This window comes from Choristoneura fumiferana, unplaced genomic scaffold, assembly GCF_025370935.1.
Source record: "Choristoneura fumiferana unplaced genomic scaffold, NRCan_CFum_1 Sck3bRy_63;HRSCAF=237_pilon, whole genome shotgun sequence".
Lineage (NCBI taxonomy): Eukaryota > Metazoa > Arthropoda > Insecta > Lepidoptera > Tortricidae > Choristoneura > Choristoneura fumiferana.
In genome coordinates this window covers 23,221-36,910 of record NW_027413049.1, presented here as the reverse complement: position 1 = coordinate 36,910, position 13,690 = coordinate 23,221, and the positions used below count along the sequence as shown (strand labels likewise).

Genomic DNA, 13,690 nt, shown 5'->3' with positions numbered 1-13,690 from the left:
AGATTAGATAATTGTTAAGGCTGCAAAAAAAGTGTATTAGAATACTTGCAAATATAAGTGACAGGGAAAGTTGCCGCCCGTATTTCAAAAAGATGAAAATATTAACGGTAATTTCTCAATACATTTTTGGTAAATTTGTTAAGAAGCAGAAACACTTATTTGAACGAACAAGAGATATCAAAACGTTAGGAAAAGGAACAAAATTAGGTCTTCAATCTGAAGGAGTATCTTGATTTTAAGGTTTAACATTGTTAATTTGTTTTAGTTCCTAAGCCTAAGTCCTAGAATAAGTTTTTTATAATATTGCTGTGCCCTAACGGGGTTAATGAACATGTAAATACATATAAAATCTTGTAAAACCCATAAAAATGCAATAAATGTATGATGAATTAAGAGCGTTTATACCTGCTGAGCTAGCAACGTTGCATTATTGTTAGTTTTTCTCGATTATTCCATAAAAATTGAATGAAAATTAAAATGTTTTCTGATAGAACACTTCTTAATATATAAGTTAATGTGTCTACTCCAATAATTATTCGTGATAGACTTTTATATTACTTAAAAACGAATTAATGTTTATGACCGGTTTAATGTTTTGGCTAGGATGATTTTATTCTAAATACCCACCACCCATGTACCTACTACATTTGACTTCTTCAAATAAAAGTATCTTAAACTATAATAAACTTAGAGCTACAGCATCTCATCTCTACTCTGTCGTTCATATGATAATTCTGACCAATTATGACGTCACATATTCCCCACGAGATGTCGCTATGAATGCAAATGAATGAATAACAAATTATATTTTGGTCTCTACTTAATATGCGTGTAAACGTAAAACGATGATTTCTGCATTATTTTATTGCAGTTTTGCACCAGTTGTATTCATTACGTTTACGTTCATGCTTTATATTTGTAAACTATTATTAAGTAAAACAATACGTCATTATGTTAAGATTGAGTGCTAAACTTTCCGTATATATTTTTTTAACTAACCCACGGTCACCCTTTATGTCAGACTAGCTTTTGTCCGCTACTTCGTTTAAGGGGGGCTACTACGAAACTCGAAACTCGAAAGTTTGTATCGTACCGTCCCTCTCGCTCTCGTATTTAGTATAAGTGTCAGAGGGACCGCACGACACGAACTTCGCGTTTCGAGTTTCGTAGTAGCCCTGAAGATTTTGTTTATCGCGTGCCGTGTCGGGATTAGGTTTTTTTTTTTGAGATAAAAGGTATCTTATGCACCTTTACGATTTTTTTTTCCGTTTTTAAACAGTTGTTTGGAAAATATACAATTTTAGCGATAAGATGGTTTGTTGCATTCCATATCCACACTACACATTTTAAAATTTAGACCAAGTCTTAAAAAAAGTTTTATACAGATAGCCTTTTAACCTCAAAACGTACTTTATGTAGGTACAAATATATCTTTAAATATAGTTTATTTTAACTTGAATTTGTGGCGTAGAGAATAGTATTATGCCACATGGAAGCAGTCCGCAATTTCGGCATAATTAAGCTAAAAGCGTACGCGAGCTTGCCAGCGCTTAGTGGCCGGTCATTATCCCCACCTATACTGGTTTGTCTCCAACACTCGTAAAAATCTGAATAACTTTAATATAATAGCACAAAATAAGTAAGTAAGTAAGCACCCGAAACTTTTGAGGTTCTATGAGTCGATGTTTGAAATCCTTATTAAGCATCCAGCCGGAAGTCTATTGACAAATCAACAGTAGTTTATTTATCAGTTTCACTACCACCCATTGAAACTGTTATATTTCATATAAAACAATTCTGTTGTAATCAAGGGAACAAAATAAACTATTTATTTATTTCATAAATTAAATTCATATTTTAAAATTTATCTAATTAAAAACCTATAAACGAGCAATTCTTGTGTATGTATTTCTTTCGGGGATCTCAGAAACGGCTCCAACCTTTTCGATGAAATTTAGTACGTAGGGGTTTTTGGGGATGATAAATCGATCTAGCTTGGTCTTATCACTAGGAAAACGCTTATTAAAGTTTTACCTCGAGCAAAGCTCGGTCGCCCGGTTCTAGATATTAATATTTCTTGTCAGCTACTCATCCTAGCATAGTTTTAAGCGCTCAGAGACGGAAGGGCCAGGCTGTAAACCAGCGCCAAGGCCTTGCGGCTGGCGAGCACGCAGCGCCGTGGACAAGGCTAATGCTGAACCGGATTATAAGAATACTCATAGGTAACATATATTGTCTTTTTTATTTACTAGTTTTAAACCTAAAATTGCTAAAAGTGGCTCCGAAGCGGTAACGTTTCGTGTGCTCTGCCTACCCCATTTAGGAATACAGGCGTGATGTTTGTGTGTGTGTATGAACAAGTAATGAAAGTGAAAAATGAAAGAAGCGATGACAATATCTGTGGTTCTACGCGCGTTAGACACTAAAGCCTCTGCTCAACAAATCATCATCATCATCGTCACAGCCTATCTTTTTTTTTATATAAACAAGTGGTACAAGTGAGTGGAAAATTACGAGCCACTATTGAAAACCCCTTAGGGGTTTATGTAATCTACATCTCAATGATGGGCACAGGCCATCTTTCAGAACGAGAGGGTTTGGGCCGTATAGTTCCCACGCGGGCCCAATGCGGATTGGGAACTTCACACATATCATTGAATTGCTTTGCAATTTGTCCAGGTTTTGAATGAATGGTAAATTTGAAATGTAATTTCACAAATGAATTTCGAAAAGCACAGAGGCGCGAGTCCGCGTTTGAACCCACGATCATCTGCTTAAGAGGCCATAGGTCAAACCACTAGGCTACTACACGCTATCATATCAGCAACAGCTAAATTAAAAAGTCTTAAGTAAATCGAAGAAGCCAATAAAAGTAACTCGTTTAAGCTTTGCTAATAACTGACTCACAAACCAGCGGTATTCCTATCGACACGTCAACCTCCACTACAAAATGAAAGCGCGGATTTCAAGTTCATTAGACTCACTCGTTAGCGCATAGTCGAGTGCTTTTCCAATATTGGTCTCCTGGACAATGCACAGGGCACCTGCATGGCTTACGCTACATAGATTCATAGTATCTGAGCCACGGTGCTTCGCTCTATTTTCTTATACATATTATTATTGTGTTTTTTTTTAGGAGAAAATCTCAAAGGTTGAAAGGCTAATTGATCTGAGAGCCATTTTTGTAAATACACTCAGTGGATGCCCCATGAATCCCACGATGGCTATCGGCTCCAAAAAATACCCATGTAATACCTACTTTTTGTAAATATTGTAAATATTGCAACTATAATATGTTATAATATAGAACAAAACGTATTCTATTCTAGCGTCCTTTTACTCCTAGAATCCTCTATTTTATTTAACTAAGTTGACTATGCATAAATGCATAATTCACATTACCGATATGCATGGTCAGATTAATTTTAAGCGATTTGCTCCATGATACTGATTGGTATCCAATGATTTAATAGCCGGGATTAGTGGTAGTTGCAACTCATGTAGCAATGCCAGTCAGCGGATTTACCTCATACCAACAATCTATCTATACTAAATTAGGTCATATTTAATCATTGTTTTGGATTGTTCAGATGAAATTTTATAGTTTAATAACACAGCCTGTTAAAATTGATACTGTTTTGCGGGAATTAATTACGTACAGTCAGCATTAGAAGTAGCGGATCACTTTTTTACTCTGTCGCATTGACACATTGGCAATCTTGTATGGCGTTTAGTACGTGTCTGTAAAACGACAAAATACGAAAGCTTTATTTGTACAAGTAAAGCTTTAGGTACTTATCCTGCTCGGTTTTAGAATAGGACGGACCTATCTCTTCGCGTGGGTGTCGTAAAAGGCGACTAAAATAAGTCATCATCATCATCGGCCTCTTATAGTCCACTGCTGCACATAGGCCTCTCCAATTGCACGCCATAGAGCACGATCCTCGGCCACTCTCATCCAGTTCTTACCAGTGACTCTGCGAATCACTCCACCTAGTTTGAGGGCACAAAAATAGGAAACTACCCTATAATATTGCTAACTTCGAACTCTGGATTCCAGCACTTTGGTGTGGAAGGCAAAGTGGAACTAACCCACCATTTTCCAAAGAAAGCCATCATGAAGGTTCGTTACTGATACTCAATTGACGACCACATCACTCTGTCAAAAGCGTAGCAACTTAGAAGAAAGGCTTTGATATAATTAGGTACTAGTTTTATGATTTCAATTCGGGTTTTGTTCCGCGTACCTTGATTTTAGAGAAGCTTGATTTTGTTTTCGTTATAAAATCAATCCTGTCCTGGGAAGGCTCAGTGGTTATAATAATCCTACTAATATCATAAATGCGAAAGTTTGTGTGCGTGTGAGTGTGTTGTGGGTTCATGCTAAAACGGCTGGACGCATTTGGATGAAATTTGGTATGTAGGTAGCTGGACGTCTGGAATAACATATAGGCTACTTTTTATCCCGATATTCCCACGGGATAGGGATAAAATCTTGAAATTTCAACCGCTGGGTTTAGAGTCTTGAAATTTTGGACAGTTGTTCTTAACACAACCTCAATGAAGACCACGATATAAATTTTGGGAATTCCAGTTACATTTGCACAATTCATGCAATTATAATAGTTTACGCGTGCGAAGCCGCGGGTAAACTCTAGTTTACAATAAATTGAATGAATAAAATTAGAAGGTATGGATGGATGTCTTTCTGACCCATTTGTCCTGTGACCCATAGGTTTTGTTCTTAAAATACGAGTACCTACAAATATAGAGTTGTTGACTATTATGTAGATAGATACCTACTGACTTGATAAAAATACTGTAACTAACCCCCCCCATATAAAAACTTTTCTGCCTATCCTAACTAACCTACTCTACCAGCTCAAAGCTAAACCTACCTAAAGTTCAGCCTCCTAAAAGTTCAACTGGTAATTAAATCAAAAGCTAAGCTCACAGCTATGACCTACCTATATACAGCCTACCTATATAACTAGAGCTTATGAGTCCTACTGAGATGTCTGAAACCTACTATATGATAGCGCGATGATGTGAATTGGCCATGTGATCGTCTAGTGGTTGTCTAGTGCCTAAATAAAATGATTGACCCTTCGTTGTGTCCGTCCTAGGTAACCCATACGGTACTTTTAGTGAAAAGTGAAGATTGGTGGTTCAGTATTTAATTTAATAACACTACCTATCGCCTTATATGATCACCCTGAGAGAGAGGAGCCTACTGCTCAAGACTTGAGAGTTGATAATTTTGGTAATTGCGTGGTTATGAAGTGGTTAATTAGTTAATAGTATACAGCAAATTCTCATCCGCCTACCAGTTCTAATTTTTAGCTATGTTAGTTCCACAACGGTGGAATTCTGGACTCAAGTGCAAGCTAAAATGTTGTACCTAGGTAAAGTATATAATCACCAGCAATAATGCTTGCCAGTTGTTTGTAGATGAAATGTATTTTCCTTACCTATAATATATTAATGCACTAGGTGTTAGGTTTACTCTTACTATAGCTTGTATTTGTATTGATTGAATACTCATGAAGAATTATAGGATTTATTTGGAAATATTCTACATCACCAATTTCAACGATTAATTATAAGCTTGAGGTTAATGTAGAAAGGGTTAATATATATATTATATGTATAAATTATTGTCCCCCCCTAATTACCTCCCACCGTTTATAGACCGGGTTGGTAGATAATAAATCGGGTATTCTTATCTTACCAAGTAAAGGCAGATTGTTAGTTTTGCAGGTAAGTAGTATTCATTCACTACCTATAGAATACCAACCAACTTAATATCTATTGGATGGAGGTAATGGTCTCCCCGTCTGTACAGTTAAACACAATATAAGTTACCCACTTTAAGAATACTGCAATTAATTATATTATTATTTTGTAAGAATCTGTCGATAGCAGATAGTTTATACATTTACGATTTATTCAGTCTGGCTCTCAGTACATGAATAGCGTTCCCCTGTCAAGAATAGAACTTTGCTACATGCCTAGCTTTGACCAAATATAACACATAAATGTCGAGAATTTTCTTTGAATGGAATTATTAGTAGGTATCCCATAATTGTGTCAACCTCAGACATAGAAATTTTAATAAGTATTTTTTTCTTTTATGTTTTCTATTAAGTCCCTAAGCGCACATATATTATATATATAGCACACAACAGTAAATGAGTAAAGTTAACAAGGGCGTACTTACATGACTCGTTGCACAAGATAAAGAAATACATATCTGACCTCACAGTTCCTGGTTCCTGGGTAATGGTGACCGCGGAGATTCTAGCGGGGGTTTTCGTTAGCACCGCAAGGTATCCAACCCCGAGGCTCAAATCAGACCTCACAGAATAAAGAACTAAGCTGGAAGACTAGTAGCAAAGGAACCGAAACAAAACGCATGGGTACTCCCCTAGCGACATCGGCTCCGCTACCACCCCGCCAGCTATTCACAAACACAAAAATGAAGCCTGGAGAACTAACAGCGAAAAGACCGAAACAAAACGCGTGGGTAACCCCAGCGACATCGGCCTAACACTGCCAGCCCGCCAGCTTATATACAAATAAAATCGCGTAGTTACTATGTAGATCAATTACCCAGCAGCGTAACGACCTGCACTTGAAAGAACCCAAAGTTGACTACCTGTTCCTACGAGCCGCAGCCCTTTTTATAGTTTTTTTGTGCGACAGCGTGTATTCCTGCTATAACTACATCTACCCCACCTGCTAATACTGCTAACACTCCTACATTTCCTGCTCTATAAGCACTTCCTGTTTCCCCAGCTACTAAGGCGCCAGCGCCGTTAAGAGGTTTTCTTAATATTGCTGCGCCTCCGGCCGCCTGCGTTCCCTCGTTTCCGTGCATTTCGGCCCTTCCGCATATCGCTTCAGCTAAGTCTCGCGCATCTCGCGCGCTTTATGCTCCTACGGTTACAACTGCGCTTCCTAACATCCAAGCGTCTACAACTACAGTAGCTATTCAAGGTTTTCCTACAATTCATACGACTGCGCCTACACCTGTGTTTTAGGTTACTAAGGAGACAGAGCCGCTTAAGAGGTTTTATGTAATACCGGTGTTTACGTACACAGCTAAGACTCCTACTATTGCGCGATTCCGTGCGGCAGCGCCTCCGCGCGTATACCTACACTTCCTGTTACACATACTACTGCAGCGCAACGGCGTTTCGTGCTATGCGTTTCCGGCGTCCGGAGAGCTTAAGTAAATTCCTTCATTTCCTAGCACTCGTCCTACTGCGGAGACGCGGCGTTTTCGAGTATCGCGTTTCGAGCTACTTAACCAATAGCTACACTTCCTATTCTTTCAAAGACAACGGTGTCTCTTGCGTTTCGTAAACTTCGAGCTCTTACTGGAACAACTGCATTTCCTATCATACAAGCGTTTAAAACTACAGCTGCTGTTCAAGGTTTTCCTACAATCCATACTGCAGCGCCTATACCTGTGTTTTAGGCTACTAAGGAGACAGAGCCGCTTAAGAGGTTTTATGTAATACCGGCGTTTACGTACACAGCTAAGACTCCTACTACAGCGCGATTCCGTGTGGCAGCCGCCTCCCGCGCGTACACCTACACTTCCTGTTATAACATACTACTGCTGCGTCAACGGCGTTTCGTGCTATGCGTTTCCGGCGTCCGGAGAGCTTAAGTAAAAATTCCTTCATTTCCTAGCGCTCGTCCTACTGCAGAGACAGCGGCGTTTAGAGTATCGCGTTTCGAGTTACTTAACAATAGCTACACTTCCTATTCTTTCAAAGACAACGGTGTCTCATGCGCTTCGTAAACTCCGAGCTTTTACTGGAGCAACTGGGTTTCCTATCATACAAGCTATTACTGGGACAGTAGCGACCCGAGGGTTTTCTACACTTCGCGCCCTTGCGCCTACAACCGCGCTTTCAACTACCAGGGAGACAGAAGCGTTTAAGGGGTTACAAGCAATTCCTACACTTTGGCACACAGCTAGACTTAATACTATTGCGAATTGTTACGAGGCAGCGGTGTCTACGTGCACATATACGTTCCCTACTATATCGACGTCTCATAATTTAGAATTAAACGAACTTACCATGTGAAGTTCGACTTCTAATTATACGAGTATCACGAAGAAGACGATTACACTATTTACAAGCAGCAGTACGTAGTATGGTGCCGTCCTTATCACACCTTTAGAGACCTTAAATCAGATCAAAACATTCTGTCTCACTCGCTCATTGTCACCCCACTGTCGTGCCCGCGCTAGTGCTCGGCCATCATTACGTTTAAAGTTATGTACTATTTGGGACCATGGGATTTACAAAAATCTGTAAGTCCTATGGTCCAAAAGTTTTTTTTTTTTTTTTTTTTTTGTAATGGGGATAGTGTTAACGGGATGGGCGGGAGTTTAGTAATCGTCTTCTTCGTGATACTCGTATAATTAGAAGTCGAACTTCACATGGTAAGTTCGTTTAATTCTAAATTATACTTCGTATCCCTTAGAAGACGATTACACTATTTACAAGCAGATGTTTAGAGTAGATACAAAAAAATAAAATAAAAGATGTTTATATTTGAGATTCGTTTTACTTCAAAGTGATTTCAATCAATTTGGGAATTAAACAATGAATTTACATAATCGTTGCCAGCATTATGCGGGGCTAGTTCTCTTTTGTAGTATTTCAGGAAAACATTAGAAGATTCGCTCCAGCCAGCGGCCCTACGAACCACCTGCAGGCTAGCGCCCGCGCGGTGCGCTGCCGACGTGGACGCGTGGCGCGTGCTGTGCGCCCCGAATACACTGATATCAACACCGCTTTTTTGTAATGTTGATTTAACCCAATGAGCTAACGTTTGGGAGCCCACCTTTTTATGGGGTTTTTTAAAACTAATAAACAGGTAATCCGATTGATCACTACGAAGGGTTCTAGTTTTATCTAAATATGAATTTAAAGCGGCTGCCGGGCATATTTTTTCATTTTCAATTATATATGGTAGCCGTAGAAGTGGTTGATAGACTCCTGGTCTGGAGGTTTTTATCAAATCATCAATTTTAACTAATAATCCATCATCATTACTAATTATATTATTACACTTAATCAGACTTAAAGTTTGCATCCTTTGTGCGGTTGCGATAGCAAGGAGAGTTATCGTTTTGAACGATAACTCCTGCAAGGAGATTCGTTCATGAGGAAAACAATTAGATAAGTAGTCAAGTACTTGCTTGGGGTCCCAGGTCATATCATACTTAGGTGTAGGTGGTCTGAGACGAAATATACCTTTAAGTAATCGATTAATGCATTCATGTGACGTTACAGCAGAGCCGAGGACAAGGGCTAGTGCAGATCTGGAAGTATTCAGAGTCGCGTAGCTAGCTCCAGACTGAAAACGTTCAGTCAAGTATGATATAACCTCAGGAACTTCAGCGTTACAATAATCAACGTTATTATTAACACAAAATGTCCACCATGACTTAAAAGATGAATTGTATTGACTAACAGTCTTTTCCGAGAATGAGGCCATCATCAGCTGGAGCGAGGCGGCGGGTGCACCGCGCCGGCTCAGCGACCGCCGGATAATCTCGCCGCCACCAGGGTAAGCTCCGCATGGAGTGGGTGAGCTTCTCTGAAAGGTGAATGCAATAGACTCGGGTCAGGGTTGAAGTATAGCTCTTGTGACACTACAAGTTTGCTGTATATGGGGTACCAAGGCTGAGAGGGCCAGTATGGAACAATTATAATGCCATCTGCTTTGTCTGTTACTATTTTATGGATTACTTTTGTAATAAGGCAGAATGGAGGAAAAGCATAAAATTTAATTTTATTCCATTTAAAAGTGAAAGCATCTATGACTTCAGCCTGGGGATCGAGCTTCCACGACGCATACCTCTCACATTTGTGATTCTGTATACTCGCGAAGAGATCAAAATTTGGCACCCCAAAGGTATGTATAATACTTTTATAAGCATAGTCCGCTAGAGCCCACTCCGTGTCTATTGACAGTTGACGTGAAGCGCGGTCGGCGACGATGTTATCCGCTGATCGAATATATGACGCAAATATATATAAATTTCTGGCTTCGCACCACTGCCATATGTCACGTGCCAATTCATTTAGATGCGTAAATTGCACACCGCCCATTTTATTAATGTAAGCTATGGCAGTGGTGTTGTCTATTCGCAATAATATACTACAGTTCATCAGGTGAGCGGCGAAAATTTTTAGTCCATAAAAAGCAGCTTTAAGCTCGAGGTAGTTAATGTGTCTGGACAGCTCTGATGCATTCCAATTGCCACTAGCCGTGTCAGTGTTGCAGGCCGCTCCCCAGCCGAAACTAGAACTATCACTGTAGATCTCTAACTCGTAACTATCATTTTTAATAGGGGAAAAACTATTATCGATATTATCAACCCACCACGTAAAGTCATATCTCAAATTTGAGCTTATGCGCATTACTTTGTTGTAATTTTCAGAGTAATTTAACGCCAAAAACTTTTCTCTCTCGAATAACTTGGTATACACCCAGCCGTATCGCACAGCGGGGCAGGCCGACGTTAGAAGACCAATGAACTCGGCAAGTTTCCTAATAGTGCATTTTTTTATATGCACAAATAATTTGGCTGATTCTTTAATACGGCTTTTCTTTTCTTGTGGTAATGAAATAGTCATATTAGTGGTATTAAACACAAATCCTAAAAATTTGCAACAAGTATTGGGGGCCAATTGACTTTTTTCATAGTTAATTAAAAATCCAAGATATTCTAGTGTTTTCCGGGTTATTGAGACATTATTAAAGCATTCTTCATAATTAGATCCGACACAAAAAAAATCATCTAGGTAATTTACTAAGACGTGGCCAGTTATTCGTAGGTGAAGTAGAATAGGTTTTAACAATTTCGTGAATACATATGGCGCCGTACATAGGCCAAATGGAAGTACATTGAACTCGTAGAGTTGTGATTTCCATTGGAAACGCAATTTCTTTCGGTCATGTATATCAATTGATATTAAGAAATAGGCGTCCTTTAAGTCGAGCGTGGCCATAAAATCATTGTGATTCAGCAGTTTCAAAGCCGTGCGGTAATCCTCCATTTTAAAATGGTCTACTTGAACATACTTATTTAAACTTTTAAGATTTAAAATAAATCTATGTTTCCCGTTCGGCTTTGGAACTGTAAATATGGGCGATAAATATTGACCTTCACAAGGATCACAATGTGAAATAAATTCAGAATCTAGCATATCTGCTATACATGTATCTATAATATTACTGTCAGTTTCAGAGCGACATAATTCCTTGGGGACTGACGATTGAATGGGTTCCATTTTAAAGGAATTTTGTATCCCGCGACCCACGAGAGGATCGTATTATCGTCAGTGACGCTCTGCCACTGATCGTAAAAGTATTGTAGTCGGCCAGCGACAGGCACATGTACCTGCGGGTCTGAAGTCACTGTCTCCGGGAGCGCTGGTGCTGGCGCGGCGGCGCGTGCCGGGCGCGGGAGGCCGGCGGGCGCGGCGCGGGCGGCCGTCGTGAGGCGGGGTTCGCTCGTGGCTCGGCGGCCGGCGCACGCGGAGCCCCCCTCGCGTTTAAAGTCGGGTTACGGTGAGCAGCAGGGACTTGTGATACTGTGCTGGCGATCCTCCGTACGCCCGATGGCCCAGCGACGGGTGTCCTCATCTCCAACCCAGACTTCGAAATTGCCTTGGATGTTTTTAACTTTTCGGCCAGATCGGAACCAAAGAGGAATTCGTCTCTTTTTTGTGTTCTTGAGGACGTCTTTCGTTTCCTTACTGAGAGAGTTCATAGTGGCGTATCGGCGTGACAATGATTCTTTGTGATGGTAATCACATAAGAGGCGACCGGCGTCGCTTAGGGGTTTTATGATGTCTTGGGGTATATTTTGATTTTTCGCCAAAGCAATATTCAAAACTTTCCCAATAGCCGCTAAACAGCTTGTAAGCTGGTTTTGCCTTGACTGGCTGTAAATGTCTTTTTTGTTATTTACTTCTGTGAGCGCAGCTTTGATTTCTGCGTTTAATTTGGGCGCTGTCATGTAAGGACAGTTTTCTGCCGGTAGGTAAAGCTTTTGCAATGTGATTCTATTATCTTTATTGAGGCCGTTAACCAAGATTTTTGCCATCTGGAAGCGATATCTTTGTGCAAATTTTCGCCATAGGGTTTCCTGTACTGGGGTCGTCACCTAAAATGTCTAGAATGTCTTGTTCTAAACCGTCTTGCTCTGTTTTTTGTGCATCGTCGATCAACGGCTCGTCGTTGATCAGCACATCGGCGTGCGCGGGCGGCGCGGCGGGCGCGGGCGGCGCGGAGGCGAGGCCGGCGCGAGCGGCGCGGCTGGCCCGGGGCGCTCGACGCTGCTGGTGATGGACCATCTTGGGTGCCAATCTCGTTATCGAATTCGTCCATCGAAATATCGTCTGAAATGAAGTATGAGTTACAAATCCAGAACTCATTGTAGTACCTTTTTTTTTTTTTTTTTTTTATTATTATGTACCGTAACTAGTCAGTACAGCAAGTATCATTATGTGTAATTACTCGTCTACGATTTACGTGAGACTACTGAAACATACCAAGTATCATTATGGATAATTACTCGTCTACGATTTACGTGAGAGTATTGAAACATACGTTATTTTATACTCAAGTACGATTTACGTTGAGTGGACAAAGAAAAAGTATAAGTATTCGAGGGTAGACGCGCACGCTCAACACGGTATACGCGGAGGTAGTAAGCGCGGCGGCGCGGCGCTCAACTCAACGCGATTTACGCGGAGATGTTTAATATAGCTATATATAAAATATGCTATCTTGCCACCGACTCGAAGTACAGGAATAACATTTATATGCACATGGAATACATTGCATTTAGCTATATAAGTATTCCCCACGATTTACGTGGGAGTGCATTCTAGGGCTAATTTAATAAAACCTGGCCATTCTAGGCGACAGTCGTTAGCTATAAAATGTAGGGAATTAGTTGTAAGACTAACCGTATAATTGGTAATCCATTTCACCATCGTCGGAACCGGAATAGAAATTGAACGTTTCCTTTTCACCTCCTTTTCTAGTTTCCGTAACTTCGCATAATTTCTTCATATCCGTCGTCGTCTCGACCTTGTATCTCCTTTTTCCACCCATAGTGCGCAGAGGTCACCGTTGACCGTAATTCTTAGAAGCGGGAATGTGTGACTTGGACGACACTAAAATACGTAATGATGGCCGAGCACTAGCGCGGGCACGACAGTGGGGTGACAATGAGCGAGTGAGACAGAATGTTTTGATCTGATTTAAGGTCTCTAAAGGTGTGATAAGGACGGCACCATACTACGTACTGCTGCTTGTAAATAGTGTAATCGTCTTCTAAGGGATACGAAGTATAATATGTGATTCGAGAGCCAGAACGCTTAAGCCTCCTCCCCCATCTCCTAGCGTACGGACTATTACACAGGCCGCGGCGTTCTAAGCATCGTGTTTCGAGCTACTTGAACTTCAGTTATATTTCCTATCACTCCAGAGACAACGATGCCTCCCGTGTTTCGTAAACCTAAGGATTCTACGGCCGTAATGGCTTTTCCTGTCACACGAGCTATTACAAAGCTAGCTGTGGCCCAAGGGTTTCCTACAATTCAAGCTTCTGTGTCTCTAACTGTGTCTTCGACTACCAGGG

The 13,690-nt window shown here is 40.5% G+C and overlaps 1 pseudogene; it reads right to left on the bottom strand.

Moving 5' to 3' along the window:
• Positions 1-8,618: 8,618 nt before the first annotated feature.
• Positions 8,619-12,287, bottom strand: LOC141445223 (uncharacterized; annotated as a pseudogene).
• Between the last annotated feature and the right edge of the window lie 1,403 nt (positions 12,288-13,690).